General features: G+C 42.7%; 1 pseudogene; it reads left to right on the top strand.

Moving 5' to 3' along the window:
* LOC127028022 (oncostatin-M-specific receptor subunit beta-like) overlaps positions 1 to 16,233 on the top strand; it is a 48,916-nt pseudogene extending 32,683 nt beyond the window's left edge.
* The last annotated feature ends 3,081 nt before the right edge of the window (positions 16,234 to 19,314 follow it).

Below are 19,314 nucleotides of genomic sequence, written 5' to 3' on the forward strand. Positions count from 1 at the left end.
AAGGTACCCCTTCAAGGAAGATGTTGTATGTCAGCCAGGCAAGTGGACCACCATGGAGAAAGGTATCCAGTACCTGAGGGAATTAGCCGTGCGGGAGATGGTTTATTATGACCCAGACGATGGGCAGTTACCCACAGATCCAGATGAAGTCCAATGTGCACGACCCATGTGGCGGAAGTTTGTACGAAGTACACCACCATCGTATGCCAGTGCATTGGCAGTAGTGGACTGGAAAGATGAGGAGGGACCAACAGTAGATGAATTGGCTTGCCGACTTCGGCAATACGAAGAAAGTCTCTCTTCCTCCCTCGTCGCGGCTGTGGAGAAACTGCCAGACACGCTAGCCGAGAAATGGTCCCAAGAGTTCCAGCGATTTGAGGATAAGTTTGGCCGCCCACCTGTATGGACCAATACCTCAGCTATTAGGAGAAGGTATTCTTCTGGGCAAGAGAGAAGAGAGAGAAGGTATATACCACGGGGTACCCTGTGGTTTTACCTGCTTGACCACGGAGAGGATATGAGAAAGTGGGATGGAAAACCTACCTCAGTCCTAGATGCACGGGTACGGGAATTGCGAGGAAAAACAACTACAAATGAGGGTTCTTCCAGGAAAATGGTTGCTTTCAGCCTCCAGTGAGCACTGCGAGCGGTGTGGCTGACAAAGTGGAAGGGCTGATCTTACTCCTGATTCTATGAAAAGGATTTCTAATCCATTTTTACAACAAGTGAGTGGAGAATCCTATGACCAGGACTAGAGGGGCCCTGCCTCCAGCCAGGTGGAGGAGAGGGACAACCGGGTTTACTGGACTGTGTGGATTCGATGGCCTGGCACATCAGATCCACAGGAGTATAAAGCTCTAGTAGACACCGGTGCACAGTGTACTTTAATGCCATCAAGCTATAAAGGGGTAGAAGCTATTTGTATTTCTGGGGTGACAGGGGGATCTCAACAGTTAACTGTATTGGAGGCTGAAATAAGCCTAACTGGGAATGAGTGGCAGAAACACCCCATTGTGACTGGTCCGGAGGCTCCATGCATTCTTGGCATAGATTATCTCAGGAGAGGGTATTTCAAGGACCCGAAAGGGTACTGGTGGGCCTTTGGTATAGCTGCCTTGGAGACAGAGGGAATTGAACAGTTGTCCACCTTGCCCGGACTCTCTGAGGACCCTTCGGTTGTGGGGTTGCTGAGGGTCGAAGAACAACAGGTGCCGATCGCTACCACAAGGGTCCACCGGCGGCAATATCGCACCAACCGAGACTCCCTGATTCCCATCCATACGCTGATTCGTCAACTGGAGAGCCAAGGAGTGATCAGCAGGACTCGCTCACCCTTTAACAGCCCCATTTGGCCAGTGCGAAAGTCTAATGGAGAATGGAGACTAACAGTAGACTATCGTGGCCTGAATGAAGTCACGCCACCGCTAAGTGCTGCTGTGCCAGACATGCTAGAACTTCAATATGAACTGGAGTCAAAAGCAGCCAAGTGGTACGCCACAAGTGATATTGCCAATGCATTTTTCTCAATCCCTTTGGCAGCAGAGTGCCGGCCACAGTTTGCTTTCACTTGGAGGGGCGTCCAGTACACCTGGAATCGACTGCCCCAGGGGTGGAAACATAGCCCCACCATTTGCCATGGACTAATCCGGAATGCACTGGAAAAAGGTGGAGCTCCAGAACACCTGCAGTACATTGATGACATCATTGTATGGGGCAACACAGCAGAAGAAGTTTTTGAGAAAGGGGAGAAAATAATCCAAATTCTTCTGAAAGCCGGTTTTGCCATAAAACAGAGTAAGGTGAAGGGACCCGCACAGGAGATTCAGTTTTTAGGAATAAAATGGCAAGATGGACGTCGTCACATCCCAATGGATGTGATCAACAAAATAGCAGCTATGTCTCCACCAACTAGTAAACAGGAAACACAAGCTTTCTTAGGTGTTGTAGGTTTTTGGAGAATGCATATTCCAAATTATAGTCTGATTGTAAGCCCTCTCTATCAAGTGACCCAGAAGAAGAATGATTTTAAATGGGGCCCTGAGCAACAACAAGCCTTTGAACAGATTAAACGGGAGATAGTTCATGCAGTAGCCCTTGGGCCGGTCCGGGCAGGACCAGATGTTAAAAATGTGCTCTACACCACAGCCGGGGAGAATGGCCCTACCTGGAGTCTCTGGCAGAAAGCACCTGGGGAGACCCGAGGTCGACCCCTAGGGTTTTGGAGTCGGGGATATCGAGGATCTGAGGCCCGCTATACTCCAACTGAAAAGGAGATATTAGCAGCATATGAAGGAGTTCGAGCTGCTTCAGAAGTGGTTGGTACTGAAGCACAGCTCCTCTTAGCACCCCGACTGCCGGTGCTAGGCTGGATGTTCAAAGGGAAGGTCCCTTGTACACATCATGCAACTGATGCTACATGGAGTAAGTGGGTTGCACTGATCACACAACGAAGTCGAGTAGGAAACCCCAGTCGCCCAGGAATTCTGGAAGTGATCACAGACTGGCCAGAAGGCAAAGATTTTGGAATATCGCCAGAGGAGGAGGTAACGCGTGCTGAAGAGGCCCCACTGTATAATAAACTGCCAGAAAATGAGAGGCAATATGCCCTGTTCACTGATGGGTCCTGTCGCATTGTAGGAAAGCATCGGAGGTGGAAGGCGGCTGTATGGAGTCCTATACGACAAGTTGCAGAAACTGCAGAAGGAAAAGGTGAATCGAGTCAGTTTGCAGAGGTGAAAGCCATCCAGCTGGCTTTAGGCATTGCTGAACGAGAAAAATGGCCAATACTTTATCTCTATACTGACTCATGGATGGTGGCAAATGCTCTGTGGGGGTGGTTGCAGCAATGGAAGTGGAGTAATTGGCAACGCAGAGGTAAACCCATCTGGGCTGCTGCATTGTGGCAAGATATTGCTGCCCGGCTAGAGAATCTGGTTGTGAAAGTACGTCACGTAGATGCCCATGTACCTAAGAGCCGGGCCACTGAAGAACATCAAAACAATCAACAGGTAGACAAGGCTGCTAGGATTGAAGTAGCTCAGGTGGATCTGGATTGGCAGCATAAGGGTGAATTATTCATGGCTCGGTGGGCCCACGACACCTCAGGCCATCAGGGAAGAGATGCAACATATAGATGGGCTCGCGATCGAGGGGTGGACCTGACCATGGACACTATTACACAGGTCATCCATGAATGTGAAACATGTGCTGCAATTAAGCAAGCCAAGCGGTTAAAGCCTCTTTGGTATGGAGGACGATGGCTGAAATACAAATATGGAGAGGCCTGGCAGATTGACTATATCACACTCCCACAAACCCGTCAAGGCAAGCGTTATGTGCTTACGATGGTGGAAGCAACCACTGGCTGGCTGGAAACATATCCCGTGCCCCATGCCACCGCCCGGAACACTATCCTGGGCCTCGAGAAGCAAATCTTATGGTGACACGGTACCCCAGAAAGAATTGAGTCAGACAACGGGACTCATTTCCGGAACAATCTCATAGACACCTGGGCCAAAGAGCACGGCATTGAGTGGGTGTATCACATCCCCTATCATGCACCAGCCTCTGGGAAAATCGAGCGATACAATGGATTGTTAAAGACTACATTGAGAGCAATGGGTGGTGGGACCTTCAAACATTGGGATACACATCTAGCAAAGGCCACCTGGTTAGTCAACACTAGAGGATCTGTCAATCGAGCTGGCCCTGCCCAATCAGAACTTTTACGCACTGTAGAAGGGGATAAGGTCCCTGTAGTGCACATAAAAAATATGCTAGGAAAAACAGTTTGGGTTACTCCTGCCTCAGGCAAAGGCAAACCCATTCGTGGGATTGCTTTTGCTCAAGGGCCTGGGTGTACTTGGTGGGTGATGCGGAAGGATGGGGAATTCCGATGTGTGCCTCAAGGGGATTTGATTTTAGGTGAGAACAGCCAATAGATTAAATTGTATGCTATTAATTGCTATATAATCCTGCCACTGTATGTCATCATTATTATAATTGTTATGTGCTATATTAATGGTATTATAATAAGAATTACTTAGATTAATGAAGAATGAACTTTGACAAAACTGAGTGAAGTGCAGTAGTGATGGAACCAGGACTGACTTCAGCATGCAACAATCCGACACCACACACCATCCTCCTGCTGCGCCCAATGTCACCTGCCTGCCACATCACACCGAAGCCCAATCCTGTTCTACCGACTGAGCGGACTTTGCATCATCCCTCCTGCCCAGACAGACTGTTACGATAGATGGAGCTCAAAGTCATGGACTGAATGAACTCAACACACATTTGATAGAGATGGCCCATAGATCGCGGGAATGATATCTATACGTATATATTAAAAGACAGGAAAAGTGATGTGATTAATTGGAAATGTATTGGAAAGTGTGGGATCTGGGCATAACGTAAATGGTATAGAATAAGGGGTGGATATTGTCCTGGTTTCGGCTGGGACAGAGTTAACTTTCTTTTTAGTAGCTGGTACAGTGCTGGGTTTTGGATTTAGTGTGAGAATGATGTTGATAACACTCTGATGTTTTAGCTGTTGCTAAGTAGTGCTTATCTTAAGCCAAGGACTTTTCAGCTTCCTGTGCTCTGCCAGCAAGCAGGTGGGCAAGGAGCTGGGAGGGAGCAGAGCCAGGGCAGCTGACCTGAACTAGCCAAAGAGGTATTCCATACCATGGAACGTCATGCCCAGTATATAAACAGGGGGGAGCTGGCCGGGAGGCGCGGATCGCGGTTCGGGAACTAACTGATCATCGGTCAGCGGGTGGTGAGCAATTGCATTGTGCATCACTGGTTTTTTTTTTTTCTTCCCCCCCCCTTCTTTTGTTGCATTCCTTTTCATTACTATTATTATTATATTTCATTATTACTATTGTTAGTATTATATTTTACTTTAGTTATTAAACTGTTCTTATCTCAACCCACGAGTTTTACTTTTTTTTTCCTTTGCTTTCCTCCTCCTCACCCCACTGGGAGGGGGAAGCGGCTGTGTGGTGCTTAGTTGCTGACTGGGGTTAAACCACGACATTAAGTAAAGGAAAAAAGAAATGAGACCCTGACAGAATATCTGGGATTTTAGCCCTGAGACCCCCAAAAACTAAAAAGGAAATAAGACAAGTATTGGGATTATTAGGGTATTGCAGACCATGGCTTGAAGGCTATAGTGAAAAGGTAAAATTTCTATATGAGAAATTGACTAATAACCAGTTTAAGTGGTATGTGGAAGATGAGAAAAAGTTTGAAGAAATTAAAAGGACACTTGTGGAAGCACCTGTGTTGAGCCTTCCAGAGTTGGAAAAACCTTTTTATCTATTTGTAAATACATCCAATCAAACAGCATATGGAGTTCTCACTCAAGACTGGGCAGGGATTAAAAAGCCTGTAGGATACTTGTCTAAATTACTTGATCCAGTAAGTAGAGGATGGCCTGCTTGTCTCCAGGCCTTGGTTGCTACAGCACTATTAATAGAAGAAGCTAGGAAAATTACTTTTAGCGCCCCATTGAAGGTATTTACCTCACACAATGTTAGGGGAGTTCTCCAACAAAAAGCTGAAAAATGGCTAACAGATAGCAGAATTTTAAAGTATGAGACCATATTGATTAACTCTCCAGATTTAGAGCTAAAAGTTACTTCTGCTCAAAGTCCAGCACAATTTTTGTTCGGAGAACCGTCAGAAAAGTTACAACATGATTGCTTAGAAGTAATCGAAGTTCAAACTAAAGTGAGACTGGATTTAAAGGAAACTGAACTAAGAAAAGGAGAAAAATTGTTTGTAGATGGATCTTCCCGAATAGTTGAAGGGAAAAGAAAATCAGGGTATGCAATAATAAATAAAGATTTAGAGATTGTGGAATCAGGACCTTTAAGTCCAGCATGGTCAGCTCAAGCTTGTGAGTTATATGCTCTATACAGAGCTTTAGAATTATTAAAGGAAAAAAAGCAGAACAATATTCACGGACTCTAAATATGCATTTGGAGTGGTCCACACTTTTGGAAAAATATGGGAAGAAAGAGGCCTAATTAATACTCAAGGGAAGAATCTAATACATCAAGAATTAATAATAAAAATTTTAAGAATGTTAAGGGAACCAAAAGAGATAGCAGTAGTACATATAAGAGGACATCAAAAAGGGTTAGATTATCAGACTAGGGGAAACAATCTCGCAGATAAAGAAGCCCAGGAGGCAGCTTTAAGGGCTCCGATTGTTCAGGTTAATATAATACAAACAAAAGAGGATACAAGTGAGGAGGAACGAGAAAGGGAAAAGAAGTATACCCCTGAGGAAATAACAAGACTTGAGAAAATAGGGGCAAAATTCGAACAAGGAAAATGGACACTGCCCGATGGCAGAGAAATGTTGCCAAAGGCTTATGCTAGACAGATTTTGGAGCATTTACATGTACAAACACATTGGGGTACAAGAGCATTAAGTGATCATTTTCTTAAACAATTTGGCTGTATTGGAATCTTTGAAATAGCTAAACAGATTACACAAGGTTGCTTGACTTGTCACAAAGTAAACAAGAAAGTGTTCCGACAAGTGGCAGCAGGGGGAAGAAGAACAGCTTATAGACCTTTTGAGAGAATACAAGTTGATTTTACTGAACTCCCTAAAGTCGGAAGGTTGAAATATCTATTGGTAATAGTAAACCATTTAACACAATGGGTAGAAGCCTACCCTGTGACACGAGCTACAGCACAAATGGTAGTGAAAATTTTATTAGAACACTTAATACCTAGATATGGGATAATCCAGTACATTGATTCTGACCAAGGCACTCATTTTACTTCCAAAATAATAAAGCTGCTATGTCAATCCTTAGGTATCAGGTGGGAATACCACACCCCATGGCATCCACAAAGCTCGGGAAAAGTAGAGAGAATGAATCAAACAATAAAACAACAACTGGCCAAGTTAATGATTGAAACACAGATGCCTTGGACAAAATGTCTATCATTGGCACTTCTAAATATAAGAACAAAACCCCATAGTGAGACTGGATTATCACCCTATGAAATGCTATATGGCATGCCCTACTCTCAGGGGATGCCACTTGGAAATAATATAGTAGAAGATCATGATGTTCAGAAATATATAATTATTTTGGGAAAAAACGTTGAAAAAAAATTAAGAAAAATAGGAATGTTAGCTCAAACACCACCCCTGGGATTTGCAATCCATCAGTTGAAGCCTAGGGACAGGGTGTTGATAAAAACATGGAAAGAAGAAACTTTATCCCCTCTTTGGGAGGGACCTTATCTTGTTTTGTTAACCACAAATACCGCTGTCCGAACTGCGGAAAAAGGGTGGACCCACGTATCGCGAGTCAAGGGTCCAATAAAGGAGTGGAAGGTAACATCGGAGCCAGGAGAGACTAAGCTAATCATAAGACGAACCTGAAGATCCGGACAACGAAAAGAAGACTGGACCTATGGACAGCTTCCTTTAAACCAGGCAAACTCTGTCTGGATTAATTTATGTCAATTGAAGTTAGAGAAAGTCTTTATACATGGTTCCAAATACCACGGGGATGTAAGGTGAAACAGGTATACTTTATTCCTTGGAGGGAAGAAAGAATACCTCAACTAACAGGGGGAGCAGGCTGTTATAAAATCACGGGAGTCCCAAAAATTTTTCCCTTGGCCTGTGATTTAAAAAAAGAAATACTGGGATTTCCTAGATCAATAATCCCACCTGAAATCCCATGCATTGAACACCTTGATTTGGGTCATCTATGTTGGATAGTCTGTAGATGCTGGAATTGTAACCGAAAATGGTCTTGTGTATCGTTTAACAAACAACCATACTGCAAAAAGTGCAGAAACCCTAATTCACTCCCTACAAGGGAACAAATAAGACAAGTCGAAATTCTTAAACTGTTTTGCGGCTGGGAATTGCTTTTACCTGAAACATGGGAAGTATTTGAGAACGATTGGTATCGGGTTTTGGCCAAGTGTGCTAAAGAATTTGCATGGAAGAGGGCCTAGCGAAAATATTAAATAACAGAATAAGAGCAGGGTCAATCTCTAAATTATAAATCAAAAATTAAACTAACTATTGGAGCATAGCGTACAAGTGACTAAAGGGTTTGAGAAGCCCCAACTTTGGTCTCAAAGTAATCTAAAGGAGTCACCTGATACTAAAAGGAAAGAGGGCAAGACCGGAGTGGGAACCGGTATTGCGGCTGTAGAAGTCTGCCAAGGGCTGCAACCCCTTTGGGCTGTGACTGCCGAATACTATGGCCCTGTCCGGACCTCTTTTGATTATACTTGGGGTAAACTCCTTAACTTTGGCCACGACAAATAACTGCAGTCTATGTGTGACGACCACTAGGAGGGGGAAGATAAGCTCCCAAACCTTGGTTTATCACACTATCTATGACTGCAAAGGCAAAAAAAAATGGGAACTGTATTCATAATTCGACCCAGTATGCCCTATGTAACAAAGGAAATAGAACTGTATGCTATGATCCCACAGAACTCCCTTATCAATATTGGGTAGAAATGAAGACAAATTCAGAAGAAGGTAGATTAATCGGAACAAGTAAGGTCATAACCGATTTGAGTACTCCGGTTTCAATAGTTTTTGATGCATGTGACGTTATAGATGATGATCTAGATACTAATTGTGGAAGTTTAGAATGGAGACGATATTACAGTAATCAACCAAAATATATTTGCCCAGGTGCACATCAATGTCAAATAAATCCTGATTATATACCAAGTCAAACAGCCAGGTACCAATCGTCACATCTATGTGGAAGGAGGGACTGGTCTTGCGTATGTTGGGATACTACAGGTTGGGGATATGATTATCAATGTAAGGATCTAAAAGCTTTAATAACGAGGATAGAAACAGGAAGTAATTGCACAACTCGTACCTGTAATCCGGTAAATTTAACCCTTATAAATTTGAAAAATTGGAAGCAGAAACAGGTAACCAAAATTGGACTTAAGATATATGGACCTGGAGAGGATCCAGGTGTAATAATTAAAATTAAAATTAAAGAAAAGACAAAAGAATCAGTACAACACAGATTATTATTTAACTCATTCTACCATGAAATGGAGACAGGAGTGAAATATGAAATCCCCACAGTAGCTAAAAATCTATTTGTAAATCTTGCTGAAAACATTACTAAATCATTAAGTGTAACTAACTGTTATGTTTGCGGTGGAACAAATCAAGGTGAACGATGGCCATGGGAAGCTATGGAGAGCAACATAAGTGATTCCCAAGTATGGAACACAACGGGAACAGGTAACAGGAAACAACGATGGGTACTCCAAACAAGTATAATCGGAAGGAGTTGTTGGCAAAACCTAAAAGATAATGGAAAGCAAGTAGGTCACTTGGAATGTGAAGGAGGTTACCTATGGAATGAAACAACGAATAACTGAGATAAGTGGGGAAGCCCACTGAAAATGAATAATCAATTTACGAAATGGACTAGTGGGCGAGACATATCGAAGGGTTGGCCAAGCCCTGAAGGACATTATTGGATTTGTGGCAAACTAGCTTATGCATATTTGCCCAAAAATTGGACAGGATCATGTGTATTAGGAACTATAAGACCTAGTTTTTTCCTGTTACCCATAAGCCGAGGAGAACGATTGGGAGTCCGAGTGTATGCTGAAACGGATGAGTTAAGGCAAAGGCGGCAAAAAAGAAATCTACAAATAGGGAATTGGGCGGACAATGAATGGCCACCCGAAAGAATAATTGCCTACTATGGTCCTGCTACATGGGCAGAAGACGGGTCTTGGGGTTATAGAACTCCAATATATATGCTTAATAGAATTATAAGATTACAAGCTGTAGTAGAAATAGTTGTAAACAAGACTGGAGATGCATTAGGACTAATTGCAAAACAAAATACAAAAATGAGAACCGCTTTATATCAAAACCGCTTAGCTTTAGATTATTTGTTAGCACAGGAAAGAGGTGTGTGTGGAAAATTTAACCTCAGTAATTACTGTTTAGAAATTGATGATAAAAGGAAAGCTGTAAACGAACTTATAAGGGAAATGAAAAAATTGCACATGTCCCAGTTCAAACATGGAACAGGATAAATTTAGAAGGAATGTGGGGAAACCTCTTCAACAATGATTGGCTCACCAAGATTGGAATAATAGTTTTGGGCATATTTGGCGGATTATTGATTATCCCGTGTTTAATACCGTGTTTTATTAGATTAATACACTCGATTATACAAAGAATACAAATATTGGCTGTGCCTATTGATCCCAAGGAAGGAAAAGGGAAAACACATTCCCTAATGATAGTCAAAACAAAGGAAGATCCAGAGTTAATTATAATAAAACAGGTATTAACAAGATTAGAAACCAAAACACGAATCAATGCAATCGAAAAGAAAATGGGGGATTGTGAGAAATGTGAATGTGATTCGTGTGAGTAAAAACAGAATAGAAGAGGGAGGATTGGTTCATGTAGATATGAAGACATAGTTGAGTGAAAGCACCATTGTTTTAATGCAACTGCGGTCCCTGACGGGGAAGATTGTGTAATCGCAAACTGCAGAAGTTCCTTTATCTATGGGGTTGTAAGTTTCTAAGTGGTACAAGCTTAAAACCGGTTGGGGGACGATTGATTACCAGAAGGAACGACAGAAGACACACGCTGCACGAGATAAGAAGGCGAAGAGTTCAACCTTAAAAATCTGTATAAAGGTCGCTGAGGAAGACTCTTACTTCATCCCAAGACCCCCGCCCAAGACCACCAAGAGGCAGTGCGCATGTGAAAGGGACTTGCAAAACTCATTTTAATACGAAGCGAAGGACAATTTGCATATCGCATCACCCTGTTGAATATGTAAGAGTATAGACTATAAACGCTATATGCTGCTGTCTGTAGGGGTGCGTGTTGGTAGAGCCCAGGCTCCCCGCGCACCCAGCGCTGTTTGCTTGCCTTTATTCGCTAATAAACCAAGTTCCTGTTAACGTATTATTTTGGGACTCGGTCATTTATCACATGTGGCAGAGGGAAAAATGGGAGGAAATATTAAAGGTTGCTAAACAGGGGACTTTCTTGGTGGGATGGGTAGCTGCACACCAGAGGGGGGATCACCCAGCCCATATTTGGAACAATCAGGTAGATTCGCTGACACGTTTAGCTACAATGGCAGTGGAAGCCGAAGAAGAAGAGTGGGAGCGCCTGCTAGAGTGGTTACACGTGAGACGCGGTCATTCAGGAGTAAAAGACCTTTTCAGGGAAGCTGGTAGCAGAGGCTGGCCGGTAACTCGGGAACTGTGTAACACGATCATTTCTGCTTGCAGTCAGTGCCGCACCCGATTAGAGCGGCATCCCTTGCAAGGACCCCCTCTCCACTTACGGAACGGAAAGGGCCTCTGGGAAACTTGGCAAGTAGATTACATAGGTCCTTTCAAAAAATCAGAGGGAAAACAGTATATTTTGGTCGGGGTAGAAGTCGTCTCAGGTCTTGCTCAAGCCGAAGCAGTGGCACGAGCTACCAGAGAAAATACGGTAAAAGTGTTAAAGCGATGGTTCAGTTACCTACCCAAACCTAAATCTATCCAATCTGACAATGGCAGCCACTTTACTGCCGGGGTGGTCCAAGAATGGGCAAAGGATGAAGGAGTTCGATGGACATTCCATACCCCCTACTATCCCCAGGCTAACGGGATAGTAGAAAGAACGAATGGGCTATTAAAACATGCTCTCAAGCTGCACAGTGCTGGGTGGCCCGCACGGCTCCTGGACGCCGTAGCAAAGGTTAACAACAGGTGGGGAAAGAATGGATGTCCCAAACTCACTGCTTTCTGTCCGAAACCCCACTCTTCACTGCCGGGAAAAAGGGAAGACGAAGTCCCAGAAAAACCCCTCCATTATCCGGGACAGCCAGTTTTGGTTGATCTGCCAACTATAGGGGAAGTACCCCTCACTCTAAAAACCTCACTGAATCTTTACACATGGGTGGCTACTGACGCCCACGGGAAAGACCATCGCATTCACACTCGGTGGATAATCCCATCTTTCTAATCCTTAGTTTTCTGGTGTATATGTATTACAGGTTGACAGAAGCCCATCGTGGGACTTAGGGTTTCAGTTGTTCAGCGGGTCATTCTTTGCATTGTTTGCCTGATCCTGTTAGGCCCGTTGCTGTTCTTTATTAGGGAAAAGATGGTGTGGGGAAAGTTTATATTCTTACTTTGTGAATGTATAATCTTGTCTCAATCAACGGGGAATCTGAATAACCGACCCAACCTGGCATGGGAATTGATTACTGGTTTTGTCCAAATCTGGAATCGAACAGACCAAGGGTTTTGCGTGGACCTCCCTACGTCCGCGTCAGAGGGTCTCAAATTTGCCGTTATTTGGTTAAATCTCTCACGAGTGCTAAATTCAAAATTAGAAACATTAAACCAAAAGTGTATTCGGAATACTCTCTGGAAGGGACAATGTTTGTGGGGAATTGACTACACACCTCCTCCAGGGTGGGAAGCTGACTACATACCCTCTCGGGTAGCCTATAGGTTTCCAGTTAACACGACCTGGAGGGATATGTGGAAGGCTACATGCTGGAAGCAACAGCTCTGTACAGGAACTACGAGCGCTGCCCTTGCAGCCCGAGAGGGTTGGACAGCATGTCCCCAGGAAGTGCACCTCCCTTGCATGTCTGTACTGAATTCGAAGTGGTGTCCCCGGGAGGAGGAGATCCCTTGTAATCTGGTACGTTGGTGGGACCCTCCCCCTCACGGTGAACCCCTACAACATGAATATAATGTTCCGCTATCCCCAGGTTGGTGTATTCAAATTCCTCGCAGATGGGGTGGCTATGCCCACCAGAATCGTTCTCGTTATGAATACGCTTGGTCCCTTAAGCATGCTTTACTTGATCCAGACAATATAATTGATGCGCGGGAAACAGATCCCCTACCCTATAAGAACACCCCCTTAATGACCTGTTCACGGACCATTGGTTGTGAATCGTTAACATGGGACCCTATAGAAACATGGTATGTCTCAGAATTGCGAACTTTCATTCGGGATATGTGTACTTGTTGGGGTTTTCCGGTACCAGGATTTAAACCTAGAGATCCCAGGTGTAAAGGGCCCATTACCAGTCGAAAAACTGCATTAAAATGTGGAGTCACACTTACCCACGAAACCAAGTGGAACCTTGTGTGGAAAGGAGAAATCGGAATAACTAAATCCTATGACCCATTAACATGCTCCACTACGAGATATCCATCCCCTCAGGGCACCTTTTGGGCATGTTCGAATGGGAAAATGTACTCACACCTGCATGTACACAAAATGGCAGGTTTACGCTGTACCATCGGCATTCCAACAATGTGCCCTTCTAGAGTGTTCAATTTCTCAGTGCCCCGTCATAACAGAAGGCGCCGGGAAAGTGATGGACCCAAGACGCGACCTGAGTGGGCAGTGCGTGGAGTTCAAGTGCCTGATTATTATACCTGGGGCATGACAACATCTCTGATGTTGGAGAATATATTTACCCCATATGTGACCCTTAAAAGGCACCAATTCGTTTTAGAAAATTTGACCTGGTAAGTACACGTCCTAAGCAATTGGACCCGTTATGCCTTCGGGGAAACATGGCACCCCAGAAAGAATTGAGTCAGACAACGGGACTCATTTCCGGAACAATCTCATAGACACCTGGGCCAAAGAGCACGGCATTGAGTGGGTGTATCACATCCCCTATCCTGCACCAGCCTCCGGGAAAATCGAGTGATACAATGGATTGTTAAAGACTACATTGAGAGCAATGGGTGGGGTGGGACCTTCAAACATTGGGATACACATTTAGCAAAGGCCACCTGGTTAGTCAGCACTAGAGGATCTGTCAATCGGGCTGGCCCTGCCCAATCAGAACTTTTACGTGCTGTAGAAGGGGATAAAGTCCCCATAGTGCACATAAAAAATATGCTGGGGAAGACAGTCTGGGTTACTCCTGCCTCAAGCAAAGGCAAACCCATTCGTGGGATTGGTTTTGCTCAAGGACCTGGGTGCACTTGGTGGGTGATGCGGAAGGATGGGGAAGTCCGATGTGTGCCTCAAGGGGATTTGATTTTGGGTGAGAATAGCCAGTGAATTAAATTGCATGATGTTGATTGCTATATAACGCTGTATATCATCACTTCCGTGGTGGCTGTATGCCATATGAAGGGTATTACAGTAAAAATCACCCAAATTAATGAAGAATGAACTTTGATGAAACCGAGCAAAGTGCAGCGATGATAGTACCGAACAAGCGCAGCGGTGATGGAACCAGAACTGGCTTCAGCATGCAACAATCCAACACCACACACCATCTTTCCTGCCCTGAAAGACAGATGGAGCCCAAAGTCATGGACTGAATGAACTCAAAAGACATTTCATAGAAATGGCCCATAGACCGTGGGAATGATATCTGTGTGTATATATTAAAAGACAGGAAAAGTGGTGGTGATTAATTGGAAATGTATCGGAAAGTGGGGGATCTGGGCATGATGTAAATGGTATAGAATGAGGGGTGGATATTGTCCTGGTTTTGGCTGGGATAGAGTTAATTTTCTTCTTAGTAGCTGGTACAGTGCTGGGTTTTAGATTTAGTGTGAGAATACTGTTGATAACACTCTGAGGTTTTAGTTGTTGCTAAGTAGTGCTTCTCTTAAGCCAAGGACTTTTCAGTTTCCCATGCTCTGCCAGCAAGCAGGTGTGCAAGAAGCTGGGAGGGAGCAGAGCCGGGGCAGCTGACCCGATCTGGCCAAAGGGGTATTCCATACCATGGAACATCATGCCCAGTATATAAACAGGGGGGAGTTGGCCGGGAGGGGCGGATCGCTGCTCGGGGACTGGCTGGGCATCGGTCAGCGGGTGGTGAGCAATGGCATTGTGCATCACTTGTCTTTCTTTGGTTTTATTTCTCTCTCTCTTTTTTATATTCCTTTTCATTACAATTATTATTATTATTGTATTTCAATTATTAAACCGTTCTGTCAACCCATGAGTTTTACTTTTTTTTTGATTCTCCTCCCCATCCCACCGGGGCGGAGGTGGGGAGGAGTGAGCGAGCAGCTGCATGGTGCTTAGTTGCTGACTGGGGTTAAACCACGACAATGGGTATATGTCTACATTAAACAGTCCAAAGGATGACCTTTGTCTGTGCCAGAAATGGAAATGAAATTATCTTGCTCTTTGATGCATTCAGAGTCTATTGTGCGCTCATCTTGAACACTCTGGGGCAACAACAATATTTTTAAAAAAAACTAACCCTAAATTCTCTCTCAGACAGAATACATGTGTTCAATTCACATTATGTACACTAAGAATTGGCTTATTCTGTATCTTCTTCAGTTGCTTTAATAGCACAATAGCACACAAAGAAGATTTCTAATGGATTATAGACCTCTGTAGAAAGCGGTTAAGTAAAAGCAAAACCAAAAGACAAACCATAACCTATTTTTGTAATCAGTTCCACTATTTTCTAACTGCTTTTGTTCTGGGGGTGAGATACAACTTCCACATCTATGGTTCTGTTGCTAATAGAGCCTCCTTATTGGAGAAGACTGGTTATCTCAGGGAGCTACATAAGTTGACCACATATTTAGGGTTTGTGTATTTGCTAAATTCATCTGTCACAAACAGAGGAATTCCACAGCCTTCCTCCTGCAACTAGCTAAACATGTATTTGCTGTGTTGTTTCTGTATCATCAGTGAAGCATTTAAAAGTCATAAACCAACGTACATGGCCTACATAGGGGATGTTTGACTAGTGCAGTTACCAGGTAGAGCCCACATTAATTAGGGTAGCTAAACTAAGCTATGATTAGCAGTCACTGCTTTGTGTATAATGTGGACTGCGTAAAGGCCCTGTGAAATTGACAGGTTTTTTGGAGCGCTTTGGCTTTGTTCAGCTTTTAAATACAAGTAAGATATAAAAACAGAAACACCACATGGGAATTTAGAAGTTTTTCAAGTGAGAAGATGATAAACATTCTTGAAGAATAATGGCAAGTTTAACATGAATTTCCTGTCTTCCAGCTCCTCTGCTTGACCCTATTGTTGAAAAAGTTGAACTGACTTTCAATGCAGTAACACAATCTTGGGATTCTTATCCCACAAATGAGTCACAGTCTGGTTTTGTAAGAGGTTACCATGTTTATGTGTTGCCTATGCAAGAGGATTGCAATTTGAAAGGATCACTGAAAATCTATTATTTTTAAATTTTCCATTCTTTGATTAGTAAAGTTTCAGAGAAATATTTTTCCTGTTGGCTACATTTAAAAATGAGTGACATTTATTATACAGAAATTAACATAATTTAATATCATCATTTAGTGGAAAACTCTCCTTTTAATATTCATGTGACTCTACAGTGATCAGTTTATATTCTGCAGTCTGTTACTGCAAAAAGTGAAAGCATAATCAGAGAATAAATGAAATCTTTTGATAGAGTAGGTGATTCTTCCAGCATTATTGTTCAAGACACGACACTAAACACAACAGACCATACCATATGATAGTGCACTTTGCTGCAGCCTGTGAACTGTATCCACCCACTCCTCCTGCCCCACACATCCCTCTGCTGTAGGGCACAGCAGTGATGCACTTGCTGGCCCTTGGGAGGATGTAGGGGGCTCTGCCAGGCACTGCCAGGGAGGAAAAGATTGGCAAAAGGCCTTCAGCTTCTTCTCCTGGTTCAAAGGGTCTACAGCTGCTGCCTCTATGACGTGTGCAAGGGGGTTGCAAAAGTAGTAGCATGTCTTTACCCCTGGCACACATGGGGCTGCTGCTATTTTTGCTGCTGGTGTTCACTGAACACTAGCACCAGAGGGAGGAGTCTGTACAATCTAACAGCCCATGCTGCTGCCTTCCAGTTGCTAGTGTTTCAGACTAAAAACTGCACAGATCAAAACCCTGGCAAAGTCTTTAAAACAGAGGGACATGGTTCTTTCTTCAAATGTAGTCATATTGAACTTACTTAAAAAAGAAATCTCTAACTACTTTGATAAACAGCTTCCGTTGAACATTGTGTACATATGTTTTCCTTCAAATTCTGCTCATTTATATGAAAAATTCAAACTAAAAAAATTTACAAGACAATTTTAGAAGTGCTTGAAGTAATCGCTCCTTTTCCTTTACTCTGGGCTTCTTTCACTGAATATTTTTTTTGTTTTATGATTCTCCTGTATATCGGTTCTGAGAAAGTACTGAAAATAAGTGACTGCCTTCCTGACATGCTAGCAGTGGACAATAAGGCCGAAGCCCAGAAATTACATCCATGGAGCTAGTTGTCTTCAATGCCAACAGAAGATAAGATTGATGGTCACAACTCTTCCTGGATTTACCCTAATGAAAATGAAGAGAGAGACTTTACACCCACATCTACACCTCAGACTCATACTTGGTTTGAAAATTTTGCTTGTTCTTATCTTGCAGTTGAATCTGACCCCTATCAAATACCAGGGATACTAGAAACGAGCATGTCCGAACTGTCAGTAGTGCTGTACCAGCCACACTACTACTTTGATATTTTTAATGAAGATGCTGCCGCATCACCCAGAGAAACAGCTGGCAGAAAGGCAAGTCTGAGATAGATATATTTCACAAACAGCTGTGCACTGCCTAGGGAGGAGGCTTTGATGTACTCTCCTCCATTGAGTCCATCCAGTGTTTGGGTTACACAATATAAACAAGAATTTCTGAAACCACAACTTCTCTTTTTGACCAAGGCTTTCACAAGCCCAACTGTCCTGCTTCTGTTAACACTACAAAGCTGTTGCTTCAGGACTAGTTTAAAAATACTGACTTGTGCACTGGAATGATGTGTGCTATGGTTTCATCACAAGTTACAGGCATTATGTAAGATTTACAGGCCAATGTTTTGTGGCCTATATTATGTAGAGGGTTAGATCACAGCAGTTCCTCATAGCCTGATGCTAAGAACTGCTATGGTAGTCTACTACTACTACTACTACTATGGACTTTGCTGGTCCTGACAGGTGGTGTTTCATGAAACTACCTGTGCTTAAAAGCACAGTCAAACAGAGGATTCCAAGGAGCATAATGCCAAAGCCAAAGGATGCAGTCCAGGCACTAGAACTAGAATTAAAGATTAGAAAAGGATTTTTGCATGGGTGGGGGGGCATGTATAACTTTTTTTTTTTAAGACATCTGTCTTGCATTAATGGTTGAATGATTTCAAATCTGAAAACTGTTTATTTCTGTCATATTGTTTATAATTCAACTTTCATGCCTGTTGTCAAAATGCTAATACTTAATGTGCAAGCATCACATAATGGAAAATGATTAATTCTCAGTATCAGTACTCTAAATTTTTAAAATAAAAATGGTGTACAAACTATGAAACTATTTATAAGACATCTTACAAAGCATTAATGTAAAATGTATTTTTGACCAAAAAAAAAATGTTTATTTGGAAAGCTTCAGGTTGTTCTAGTTAATTAGTAACTTACAAATATAAATAAAATTCCAACCCATTTCTAGTGCTGAGAGGTACATATGAGAGCAGAACAACTTTAAGAAGTTTAAGTACATTTTATTAACAATGCACCCCTTTGATAAGATTACGCTTCAGGAGGCTTTTAATGCGCATAGAGATGAACTGTACACACTATACAAAAAAGGAAAAAATCACACAAAAAAATTAATTATTGGCAGGCAATACCATTTTGGGACAAGCCTCTGTTTAAATTATACACAGCTCAATGCAATATTCTTATGGAAAATATATAAATACTTTTTCTTTCTATGTTACAGGTATACAATATAAATCAGATTTCAATGTCTGTTCAGTGACCTACAACCACTAGAACCTCCAAATATGTAGCAGCGTGTTACTAAATAAAAAAAAAACAAAACCAAAACAAACCACCACACAGGACAGGGAGAATAAGTCTTGAGATTTTCCTTGATCCCTTCCCTCCTCAGAATGATTAATTTACATCATCTCTTGTAATGCAGCTTTAGGGATGCTGACAGCCCAGCATCGGAACAATTTTTCAATTAAATCTAGAAGACATCTGCCTTTCCCCACCCAAGACATTGCATCTTGTGCTAAAACACCCTATTCAGTGGTAAAATGGCATGTTACGCTTTTTGACATAAATCACATTTCTCCGATAAAATAGTGTATTTTACAAAGCAATTCAAGCAAAATGTGCAATTTCTGCATGCTGTGGCATTGCTATCCATCTATGTTACAAAAATAGTCCAAAGAAAATCCACATTCTTTACTGAACATACAAATCTGTTGAAAATAAAACTATCCAGGGAGCCAGAAT

This window comes from Gymnogyps californianus, unplaced genomic scaffold (genome assembly GCF_018139145.2).
Source record: "Gymnogyps californianus isolate 813 unplaced genomic scaffold, ASM1813914v2 HiC_scaffold_138, whole genome shotgun sequence".
Taxonomy (NCBI): Eukaryota; Metazoa; Chordata; class Aves; order Accipitriformes; family Cathartidae; genus Gymnogyps; species Gymnogyps californianus.